Source organism: Capsicum annuum, unplaced genomic scaffold, assembly GCF_002878395.1.
Source record: "Capsicum annuum cultivar UCD-10X-F1 unplaced genomic scaffold, UCD10Xv1.1 ctg2833, whole genome shotgun sequence".
Lineage (NCBI taxonomy): Eukaryota > Viridiplantae > Streptophyta > Magnoliopsida > Solanales > Solanaceae > Capsicum > Capsicum annuum.
In genome coordinates, this window is record NW_025834755.1 from 557956 (window position 1) to 571376 (window position 13421).

Here is a 13421-nt window from a genome sequence, read left to right on the forward strand (position 1 = left end):
TTTCCTATTTAGAAGTCTTTTCTAGTTACAAATGGCCATCGAGCAAAAACTTCAATAAAACAATCTCAAATCCAAATTCAGACTGATCCAACAGATTAAAAATATTGATTTTAGGCTAGGTAGACCTTTGGTTTGGGTCCCAATGCATCCGAGCTCATTTTGACCTATCAATCAGAAAGTTGAAAATTTGAAAGTTTAGGTATGGGACCCATATTCTCTTTAAACAACTTAGAATTAAAAATCTGACTTTTCCAACGCATTCAGAACGTTGAATTTAGTTTTGTTACATATTTCATTTACAAAAATTGGATTTTGAATGCATATTGAGCCAGCCAAAACTTGGAATATTTTCCAAGTTTCTGTTGTTATCTGGTGCAACAAAGGACTTCGATTGCAGAAGCAGAGTCATGATCGTGATGTCGGGATCATAGCTAACGTAGGTACGTGACCTTAGGGCCGGGGAAGGGTCTTTAAAAGGCTATTTTTTGCTGAGAATTTGCCATTTCTTCATTTGTTGAGACCCATAAACCCTAGTAGACTGTGAAATCCTTAAATTGAGTCTTGGGTGTTGAATGGGAGCTTGAATAAGATGCGTAATCGAGATTAACATCAAATCTAAGGTCTGAATCCTTAAATTTACTGTTGAATTCTTCACTATTTGACCCAAAACCCCTAGTGGCTTGAGGCATTATTTTATCCCAAATTGCCTTTGTTTGCACTAATTTCATGAGGGTTATAACTCTCTAATGGTATTTGAACAGTGGGTTGGTCTCAGAAAGTCATTTTCTGTATGTGGGACTCACTTGGGGTTTTGTTGTCATTTTGGGTCCCAAGCACAATAGTGCGATATGGGTATCATTAGTCTCGTATTGATGAGTAAATTATTATCTTGTTAGTGTGATAGTGAAAATGAGCAAGTGATGCATGATCTGTGATTTGTGGTTCGGCTTTGAGGTAGGCTTTCGTCTACTTATCTTCATAGATGATGTGTGATAAATATTGCAGGTGAATTTGGATGTTAGGCTTGATTACAAGTAGAATGACTTATACTTGATTGCGGATATTTGTTGATTAGATGAGGGTTTTGCATTTGTAAGATGGTAGGGTTATAACCCTTTAGAATCCTACGGCCTTCTCTTTAGTTTAGATTAGATTTTATCATGAATACAATATATTGTTAGGTTTGGGATGTGGTTTCAGCATTGGAAGCATGATTAGTATATTTTAATCTTATTGGGCTAGTATGGTGGTATTGAAATCGTAAATTGGATAGAGTTGACTAAAATGCCCATATTTTTAGTAGAAATTCCCATCTTAGGCTTGAATATGGCTTACTTGACATCTAGAAGATGAACTAGATACCGTAGCCTAGTTTGGGGCATAGTATCCTTAAATATGTGAATTGACGATTAGAAGTGGGATCGTCCGACCCACTTAGGACAAGACTTATGTTAGCCTTGTGGACTTAGTTACGGATGTTATGCATAGTTGAAACTAGCAAACCTTTGTATAAAGTTACTTCATAATCTCATAAGTTGAAATGATGTTGCTTGAATAGTGACTTTTTTATGGCTATGGTGCTCCTCATAGATATGATATTAGCCTTTAGAGATGCTATTTTCTCTTAAGTATGAAGTTGGCCTATAGAGGTGCTATTCCTTCTTAGATTCCATTAGAGATGTTATTTCCTCTTAGATATAACTGCTTGGCCTATAAAGATTACCTTTCTATTAGCTATGACTATCGGTCCTATAAAGACGATATTCCTCTCAAGTATTATAATTGGCCTAGTGAGGTGGCCCTCCTCATAGCTATGACGAATAAACTATTGATATGAGATATCTTGTAGATAAATACATATCTATTGATATTGTGCCTCCTATATGAGAGATAGTTATATATTTATTTATATTATGTTTCCTAGATGTGAGATGCATGTTACGTGAGTGATGATTAAATGCTTATTGATAGTATGCCTCCTATATGAATGATGCCTCCTATTCGTGAGATGATTGGAGATGCTATATCTTATAAATATGATTATTGATATGAATTTCAGATATGTATATAGGCCTAAGGCCATGATTTTGATCTTGTGATTATTTTGAGCATTTTATTGGGCTGAGGGTCATGGTATGATATTGATTGGATATTCGAGAACTGCTTAACATTATAAGGATGCATTTATAGTTTATAAATATTCAGATATGTGTTTATATAGATATCTCTCTGGTAAGGGATAGAGAAAGATGCGGTATATTGCTTACGACTTTGTACATTTGGATATTGGTGAGAGCATGCATAGATTCTATACATTCACGATAATTATATCGGTAATTGATATGATTATAGCTGAAATGCGATCTTATGACTGCTCTTCTTACTTAAGGGTTATGATATATGGTAGCTAGTTGTTTGTAAGGTGACTATAGCACTTGGTGGCTAGGAATCTTATGTATTAGTTAATGAATCTTGTGTAGCTGAAATATGGTAGCTAGCAATGGTTGATATATTGCTAATGATGATGTCGGGTTTAGCATCAGTGAAGAATAGTTGATATTGATGACTACCTTTATGATGTCAATTAGCCGTTAAACGAGGAGTTGCAAATTAATGAGTCTAGATATTAAGAGATGTTAGTGATATGAGCCGACTACTTAATACTAATTAATGGTTGATAAATGAGGATTAGTTGGAAAACAATGGTCAGCTAGTGAATTTAGTTAGTGAATAAAAGATGGTTAGATGATGAATGGTAATGTGTTGTCTAATAATGATTAAAGGATATAGGGTGATTAGTTGATGATATTTATTAGTGGATACATAGAGATTGTGGTCTAGTGATGAATCTTGACTACTTGGTAGGTATTGACTACTTATTATATGGTGATTAGTTTTTATCCCCTGAATAAGGATTATGTGAAGGATATCATTTAGGCTAATAATTAGAGATCATGTGAAGACTAGCGAACTGGTGGTTCAATGATAAAAACATTGGTTAGCTAATATCTAATAGTTGGGAAGTATCGACAAGTGAGATGATTTATGATTATACAATTGTGCTTACAAGTATACTAATAGGCTCGTAGATTTACCTTTATTTTTTCACATCTTGAGCCAATGCACCTATTACATGTCTATAAATATTTGTGTATTAATATTTATGATTATATTGATACCCGACAAGGCCGGAGGATATTGTGATGATATATTGGTACCCAGCAAGGCCGAAGGATATTATAATGATGGTATTGATACTCGAAAAGGCCGGAGGATATTGTGATAATATATTGATACCCAATAAGGCCGAAGGATATTATGATAAAGATATTAGTACTCGGCATGGACAGAGAATATTGTGATGATATATATATATTCCCGACAAGGACGGAGGATATTATGATGATAATATTAATACCTGACAAGACTGGAGGATACTGTGATGATGTATTGATCCCTGGTAAGTCCGGAGGTTGATTACGCTGGTGATGGTCAAGATAATGACCGTTATGATGGGGATGGTTATGATGATGAGATTTTGATATTTATTGTGTACTTTGCATTCTTTCCTACATGCGCATCACCTATCACCGGTATGCACCTATGTCTATCTACCGGTATGGGACTGTTGCATAGATATAAGCGAATAGTATACTTTGTGTTATTGTATGTTGATTGATTCTTTCGAGTTAGAGTTGGTAGGGGTAAGCATAGGCTTGTCTAGGTATTTGGTTGTCCGAAGTAGCCGGCTATTCTCATTATTATTGATATTATTGTTATAATTGTGATGATCATTATTATGGCTAGCATATGACATACTGTCATTGATCTTATATTTAGATTTGAGGTATGTTTTCAACCACTTCGATCATAGGATTGCACTTTTATGCATGATTATTTAATGTCTAGCCATTTTGATTAGAAACGTTGAGCATGATTGCCTTAGATCCTAACAGTAATATAATGAGGTCTTAGAATAAGGATATGATGATCTATGTTATGCTTTAATATGACCTCATGTTTATAGGTATATATGTGTGTATATATATACATACATATATATATATATGGCTATATGAAGGTATGGCACTACCGTATATCCTTTCCTTCATTTGTATATATTGTATACTGTTTCTTGGCCTTGTATATTGCTATATATATATATATATATATATATATATATATATATATCTTCTTTTGCTTTTCATTCGCATATTTTGCTGGGATAGATGTTATAGTACTGATGTCTATTGATTAATAGGATAGTTCTCACTGATACTTAGTCTTATTATGTTAGACTTTAGGACATGAACAGGATAGTTGTCCCTTATTATTCTCATTAACTTATTATATGAATTCTGGACTCTTTGGTGTAGATTCTATTCTGTTTATATGTTTTATATATCAGCTATATCGTTGGAGTTCAGATGGCAGTTTCCTATTGAGTAACATTCGTTTGGTACTTATACTAAATTTTCGTAGTCTGCAGATCATAGTATGGGTTATCACTGTTGATGTGTGCATCGTGCAGAGCTTCCATAGTTCAGAGACTTAGAATTGGCTCCTGATGTTGGAGTATTACTTATCTCTTTCTTTTTTATTAGAGTAATCTCTATATTGTGTTCAGAGATAAGTTGTATCCATGTAGTTCCGTTACTATTTCACTTTTGTACTTTTGTGATATTAGAAGCTCTTGTAGTGCTACCACCAGGTTTTGGGATTCTATTATGTTTTGATCTTTATTTCATTTATCATGTATTCTTTTCTTTATATTATTGAGTGGTCCATTACTATCCTTTCCGGACAAAGGTTGGCTTACCTACGGGTGGGTTATGGTAGGCGCCATTATGACCTGACTAAATTGGGTCGTGACCGATAGTAAGCCTCACATCATATGTGGAGACTACAGTAGGAATATAGGTTTCACTAATCTCTAAAAAGTATTCCACCTGGATTTTTTCACTTACATGATTCAGTTAGAACTGGAGTGTATTCCTAGCACTGGGCATTATGTTTATTTTGATCCACCTACACAAGAGTTGGAAATGAAATAGATCATAAAGTAGTTAGATGCAGGTGTGGTTTACCCTATTGTCGACAACAAGTGGGTGACCTCAGTTCAAGTGTGTGCCGAAGAAGGGTGGGATCACTGTGTTCCCTAGCAAGGAGAATGAGATAGTGCCCATGAGACCAATTACAAGATTGAGAGTTAGTATGGATTATTGGAAGCTGAATACTTAAATGTAAAAGAATCACTTTCCTATGCCATTTATAGATCAAATATTAGACCATCTTACAGGTGGAGGGTAGTATTGTTTTCTTGATGGCTATTCAGGGTATAATCAAATTTCTATTGCCCCCGAAGACCAAGAAAAAACCACTTTCACATGACCATATGGGGCGTTCGCATTCAAGAGGATTTATTTGGACTTTTTAATGCTCCCATCACTTTTCAGCGTTGTATGATGTCCATCTTTTCTGATATAGTGGAGGATACTATAACGTTCTCTATGGATAATTTCTCAATTATGGGTAACTCTTTTGATGACAATTTCTCTGACTTGGCTAATGCACTCCAGAGATGTGAGGAGTACAACTTGGTGTTAAATTGGGAGAAATGTCACTTTAGCGTTAAAGAGGGAATAGTTTTGAGGCACAAGATTTCAAAGAAAGGGGAAGAGGTTGATAGAGCTAAAATTGGTAATTTAGAAATTGCCTCCACCAATTTTTGTTAAAGGTATTCCAAGTTTCTTGGGTCATGTAGGTTTCTACAGGTGATTCATCAAGAACTTCTCTAAAATTACAAATCCATCGTGCAAATTATTGAGAAACAAGTGAAGTTTGTGTTTGGTGATGCTTGCCTCAAGACTTATGAGTGCCTAATAGAAAGGTTGATTTATGCTCATATCATTGTGTCTTCGAACTGGAATCTTCCATTTGAGGTGATTTGTGATACCAGTGGTGTGGCCCTAGGAGCTGTCCTAGGCCAAAGTTATGAGAAAATACTTCATCCCATCTAATATGCTAGCAAACCACTGAACTACACATAGAAAAATTATATAGTTACCAAATAGGAGTTACTTACGGTGGTGTTTTATTTTGAGAAATTTTTGTCCTATTTGATTGGGACCAAAGTCATTTTGCATACTGATCATGCATCTTTTAGGTACCTTATGGTATAGAAAAATGAAAATCCTAGGTTGATTCAGTGGGTACTATTATTGCAGGAGTTCAACTTTGAGTTCAAATACTGGAAGGGTATAGGAAATCAGGTTGCAGACCATCTGTCTTGCCTAGAAGAGGAGGCAATGCTCAAACTAGGGGATGATCTTGAGATTGATGACAATTTTCTAGATGAGCAGGTCTTGACAGCATCACAAGAATAATTTATCCCCTAGTTTTCTAATTTTACCAATTATTTGGCAAGTGACCTCATCTCTATGACTTGTCATTTTAGTAGTGAAAATGATTTATGCATGAGGTACGAAAATTTTCTGGGATGAGCACTTCTTATTTCGATGTGTGCAGATGGTGTGATTCGGAGGTCCATTCCCAAAATTAAGATGATGAGCATTCATGAGGTTTGTTACTCGTCTCCAGTTGGGGGTCACCATGGTAGTACTCGCAGGACCTATAAGATATTGTAGTGTGGTTACTATTGGCCGACGATTTATAAAAATGCATATGACTATGCTCATGCCTGTGACCAATGCAAAACCAGGGAAATATCTCGCAAAAGGTTGAGCTCTCAATGACACTGATTCGTAAGCTTGAGTTACTTGATGTATGTGGAATTAGTTTAGTGGGTCTACTTGTCAGTTCATATGGTATGAGGTATATATTCTGGCATTCAACAATGTGTATAATAGGGTGGAAGTTGTTGCGCTTCCTATTAAAGAAGGTCAAAGTGTCACTACATTTTTCAAGAAAAACATATTCTCTTAGTTTGGTACTCCACACGCTATCATTAGTGATGGAGGGTCAAGAAATAATTTATTTAAAGTCCTGGTTGGTAAATTTGGTGTGAAACATAAGGTGGCAACACCTTACCATCCGCAGACAAGTGGGCAGGTTGATGTCTCTAATCATGAGATCAAGTCTATTTTGGCGAGAACTGTTAATGCCAACAAGACTTATTAGTCAAGCAAGCTAGATGATGCATTTTGGTCCTACGAAAAAACTTATAAAACTCCCATAGGTTCCTCTCCATATCAGCTTGTGCACGACAAAGAATGCCACTTTCCGGTTGAAATTCAACAAAAGGCACTGAGGATGATTAAGATAAATGAGTTAGATAAATTTCAACTTCGTGTTTATGAGAGTTCTTCCTTGTATAAGGAGAAGATGAAGTTGTACCATGACAAGAAAATTGAGAAAAAGGTATTCCAGCCTGGTGATATGGTCATGCTGTAGAATTTGAGTCTTCGCTTATTCCCTAGTAAGTTAAAGTCTAGGTGGTCTGGACTATTCAACATGGTTAGAGTATTTCCACATGGTTAAATTGAGATGAAACAAGATGGATATTCCCCATTCAAGGTGAACTGGCATTGTGTTAAGCACTATATGAGAAGTATGAAATTATTAAAGGTTTCTGAGGATGTAAGCCTTGGAGAAATCTGGGTACCCAAGGCAACTGAGTCATGAAGCAACATTAAATTAGGTGCTTCATAAGAGGCAACTCATGGGATTTTTCGTGAAGTCTGATTATCCAACATAGCCATATCGTGCTGCGATGTTAAATCAAGCACTGCTTGGGAGGTAACCCAAGGTATTAGTGTTTAGTTTGTTTCTTTTTTTTTGTAGGTTAAAAGCATAGAGAAACACCTGGAGAGTGATAAAAATTGAAAATTTCATAAAAGTCCAAGTAAGTGAACCTATGACCCTACTTACAAGGTCATAGGTCTAACCCATGATAGGCAAGTTAAAGTTGTGGGTATCAAAAGAAATTTTAGGTCACTACAGTTGTACTTACAAACCCTGCTTATGAAGGTAGTACGTACAACCTACGACCCGGTAATTTGGAGTCGTAGAAATCAAAGAGAAATAAGTTGTAGAACACAATTATGACCTAACTTACGAGGGCCATATGTAGCACTTACGGCAGTAAATGGATCAAATATTATTTTGGGCCTATTTTTTAAATTTGGGTCGGGCCTATGTGAATGACTCGATCCGACTCCCCTAGGGCTATAAAACTCTCAAAACCGTCCCATTAACCCCTAAACTCTTCAAATTCAAAACTACTTCTTCTCTTAAAACTCCCAAATTTCTTTCTACACCTGTAAAAGGCAAATCTCACTCATAATGACACGACCCAAAATCGGGCCATGTCGAATGGGCATCTCAAGCCCAACATGGACCGGATATCACCCCGTTAACCCAACCTAACCGTTACCCTAATCCACATATGTTAGATGAAATCCAACCATAAATCAAGATAGCGGAAACAAAACTAATATAATAACTTAGACAATGTCTAAACATTTCATTTACATCTACATACTAACCAACATACCCAAGTCCACAGTTATCCACAATGCTTCTACACAAACCCGATGACTATTTATATGTTGGGAAAAGACCCCGAAAATAGACAAACCATGTCTAAATAAGTCAATGATTAAAGATAAGAAATTATGAAATGTATGCTTTCCAAAGTAGGGAAGCTCACCACTTCAATGTCAACACACAAACCGCTTCGATCACCTAGTCACTGCACAGGAAGAGAAGAATAAGGTCTGACCCCAGCATGTACTGTAGGATAAGGAGAAAATAGAGTCATCATTTAAAACCAAGTCAAAACATCATATTCAACTATATTTATATATATAGGCATACACGTAGGTACATAACATATTCATAACGTGCCAAAAGGAAATAAGACTTAGCAAGCATTCTTCATGCATTCAATCATGAGTCATAAAGTTGAGGCCTCTAACCTTATATCCTCACACTTTGGAAGAATTGAAATTCCCAATCATATCAAGCAAGAGGACTTTTACCTCAAGTCATTTCGTTAGGCAATGGATATTAACCTCAAACAATTTCACTGGGCAAGGGACTTTTGGATATTGTCATTTTATTATGCAAGGGAATTTAACCTAATGTCATTTCATTATGCAAGGGACTTTAACCATAAGTTAGATCATTTGGTGAGGGACTCCAACCAGAAGCAATTTCATTAAGCAAAGGACTCTAACCACAAGCCACCTTATTAGGCAAGGGACTTTAACCACAAGCTATCGCTACTATCATTAGTCGATATTGGGACTCTAACCATTTGTCCATACATCAAGATCTATTCAATTCAACACTTAGGGACTCTAGCCCATTTAACCAATTCTTCACCATAAATGACCCTGAGGTCTTCATAGAACCATTTATCAAAAAACACTTTAATAACCCAATGCCTTAACTCAATTCATCATTCAATTCAATTTATAGGCATCAAGAACCTTAAAATCCATTCACTCTTCATTAACATTCTTACGCCACACTTTAGTTCAAACACACTTCAAGTTCAATTTCATGTTTAAGGACTTTAACCCTTTTAGCCATGAAACTATCAAAATCATAAAATTAACTTATTACATGGCTAGCAAGGTTTTCACCATACCATTTACCAACCATTTATACTTATTGGTCCATTGCCCTAGTTCAAAATATCATTAATACGTGACAAGACATTTCTCTTAGATATTTTCACAAACACCTTGTGGGCATAGCTTTGCAAGACCAAAATAAAATAGAAATCATCATTCTTTGGGTTACTCAAAACCTATTTGTTAAACCACAAATAACAAGCACCCATATGTGCAAAACATCAGCCAGAACCCATATATGAAAATCATTTGCAAAATTATGTGTAGGCAAAAGTCTAAGCAAGAGTAAACATTACTTATCACTAGGCAGCAAAAACCCTTAATATTTCATTTCAAAATCACCATTTACACGTCGTAATCCATGTTCAAAATACATGATATTTGAGTTAATAATAAGGGAAAGAGTCACATGTCTTAATACAAGTTTATTCACAGAGAGATTCTTGGTCTCCAAGCCTCTAGAAGAACACCCATTGAAACCCTAGCTTCAATCTTAGAAAATAAATTTTTGAATAGATTTTTGTGTGTTTTGATTTTGTATATCTCAAGAATGAAGAGACAAAAGATGTTTTATATCGAGAGTTTTGGGGTAGGGAAATATTCATAAAGTCCTCATCTTAAAATTTGAAAAGTGACTTCCCAGGTAGGTACAACTTACTTAACCAAACCGTACCCTAGGGTACGAGTGGTACCTTAACTCATACCCTAGGATTCACAAAGGACCCCTACACTTCCCAAGGTATGACTACACATACAATGAATTATATCTAAGGGTACGAATGGTACCCTAAACTATATCTTTAACCATACCCAAAATAGTTTCAGCTAGCTCAACTCAATACTCTAAACGAATAGGTAGTGTATGACTCATACGCTAATGTACTACCATGGGGAGTCTAATTCGTATCTTAGTTAGTATGCTATTAACCTAGATTGTCCAACATATGAGAGGGGAGTTGTTAGGTCGTATACCAGGGTACGATTAGTACCTATGGGTCGTACCTTGCGCAGAAACCTCAACAAGGGAAATTTTGTATGGGTCTAAAGCCAAGATGTTTCAATTCTCCCCCACTTGGATCATTCATCCTTGAATGAAGGGTAAAGTCAAGCATAAGAATGAGTTAACTCATTATTACACATCAACTAACCTTTAATCAAGTTAGAAATCAAGACATACAACAAGGATAAGGCACATGCCAAGATCATTATTAATCAACCATTCATTTCATTGACTATAAGACTCAAACCCATTATTTATAAAAGACACTTGCTCTATTCAAAGCATACAGAATTGAACCCATTGTCTACCAAAGGCATAAATCAAGTTAAAAAGTTTAACACATATCTCAATCACGAGTTTTTAGAAAAGAAAACAAATGCAGATACTTGGACTTCATGTCCTCTTCCGCCTCCCAAGTAGCTTCCTCAGACTTTTGGTTCCTCCATAAAACAGTTACCAAAGCCACCTCTTTCATTTGCAACCGATGAACTTACCGATCCAAGATCCTCACTGAGACATGCTTATAGGACAAAGATTCTAAAATGCCAATATCCTCCAAGGGAACAACCAATGAAGGATCACCCATATATTTACGCAACATAGAGACATGGATGGCAACTCTAACTCATAGGTAACATTGCCAACCCTCTTTAAAATCAAGTAGGGACCAACATACTATGGGATAAGCTTCTCCTTCTTGCCAAATCGCATCACTCCTTTCATGGGAGACACTTTCAAGAATACCATATTGCCAACATTAAACTCCAAATCTCTATGCCTCACATCCGCATGGGACTTTTGACAACTTTGAGCGGTTTTCAACCTATCATGAATCTCCTTCACCTTATCTAAGTCTTGATGAATAAAATCAGAGCGAAGAAACTTACCTTTATGGACTTTATACCACCCAATAGAAGAACAACATCTCATACCATACAATGCCTTAAAAAAAAAGACAATGGCAATGCTAGAGTGGAAACTATTGTTATAGCCAAATTCGATCAAAGGCAAATGGTTGTACCAACTACCACCATAATCAATCACACAAGCATGTAACATATCTTCCAATATTTGGATGGTCCTCTCCGCTTATCCATTAGTCTACAGGTGGAAAGCGGTACTAAGGAATACCTTAGTTCCTAAATATTTCTGAATGACTTCCAAAAATAAGATGAGAATGGAGTACCACAATCAAAAATAATAGAATCTGAAGCACCATGTAATTTTACAATCTCCGCAAGATACAATTTAGCATAATCCTATGCTGAGTAATTCATCCACACCCAGAAAAAGTGAGTGAACTTGGGCATCCTATCCACAATGACCCAAATAGAATCATGTTGATTCCGAGATCGGGGGAGACTGGAAATGAAATCCATACTAATCACCTCCTACTTCCATTTTGACAATGCAATCTCTTGCTTCTAACCCCCGAGCCTCATGTGTTCAACTTTCACTTATTGATACACCATATACTTAGCCACCTAAATAGCATATCTCACTTTATATTACTCCATAAATAGAACTCCCTAAGATAATGATACATATTTATAGAACCAGGATGTATAGCATAGCGAGATTCATGATCGTTGACCATGATCCTATCCCTCAATCCATCAACGTCATGAACACATAGCCTACATTGGTACCTTAAGATACCATCACCACCAATCACGAAGTCAACAATCTTTTGTTGACCCATGCTAGTCTTAATCTTCATTAAGTTGGGATCCAATATTTGCTTTTCCTTTATCTCAACAACAAGAGATGACTGAGATACCTGATGCACAAACACACCACCATCCTTTGAGTCTGGGAGACGAACTCCAAGATTAGCCAAACGGTGAATGGATTTCACCAAGTCCCGCTTATCCTCATCCATATGAGCTAAAATCCCTATGGATAATCTGCTAAGAGCATCAGCGACTACATTAGCTTTTCTAAGATGGTAATAAAGACTTATATCATAGTCTTTCAACAACTCGAGCCACCTTCTTTGTTTAAGATTCAACTCTTTTTGAGTAAACACATACTTAAGGATCTTGTGATTAAAATAGATGTAAACATAAACCCCATAGAAATAATGTCGCCAAATATTCAATGCAAAAACCACTGCTAACAATTCCAAGTCATGAGTAGGGTAGTTATTCTCATAAAATTTTAATTGCCTAAAAGCATAAGCGACCACCCTGCCATATTGCATTAATACACGACCAAGCCAAATACGACAACTATCACAATACATTACGAAACCATTATTACCTTTGGGCAAGGTCAAAACTTGATACAAAGTCAATTTATCTTTAAAGTTTTCAAAACTACCCTCATACTCATCTCAGCACAAGAACTTGACATTCTTCTGGGTTAACTTAGTCAATAGGGTAGCTAACATTTAAAAATCACCACAAACCTCTTATAGTAATCGACTAAACCCAAGAAACTTTGAATATCAGTTGGAGTCGCAGGTCTAGGCCACTTTTTAATTGTCACAACCTTTTGGGGATTCACCATGATCCCTGCACTAGAGATAACTTGACCAAGAAAAGTAACAACCTTTAACCAAAACTCGCACTTAGAGAACTTGGCATACAAATGATGATCCTTCAATGTTTGAAATATAGCCCGGAGGTGATCGACATAATTCGCCTCGCTTTTATAGTAGACCAAGAAATTTTTAATAAGGATAATAACAAATAAGTCCAAGAATAGACGAAACACCCTATTAATCAAATCCATGAATACCGTCAGGGTGGGGCATTGGTCAACCCAAACGATATAACTAGGAACTCATAGTGACCATATCGGGTTTTAAAGGTAGT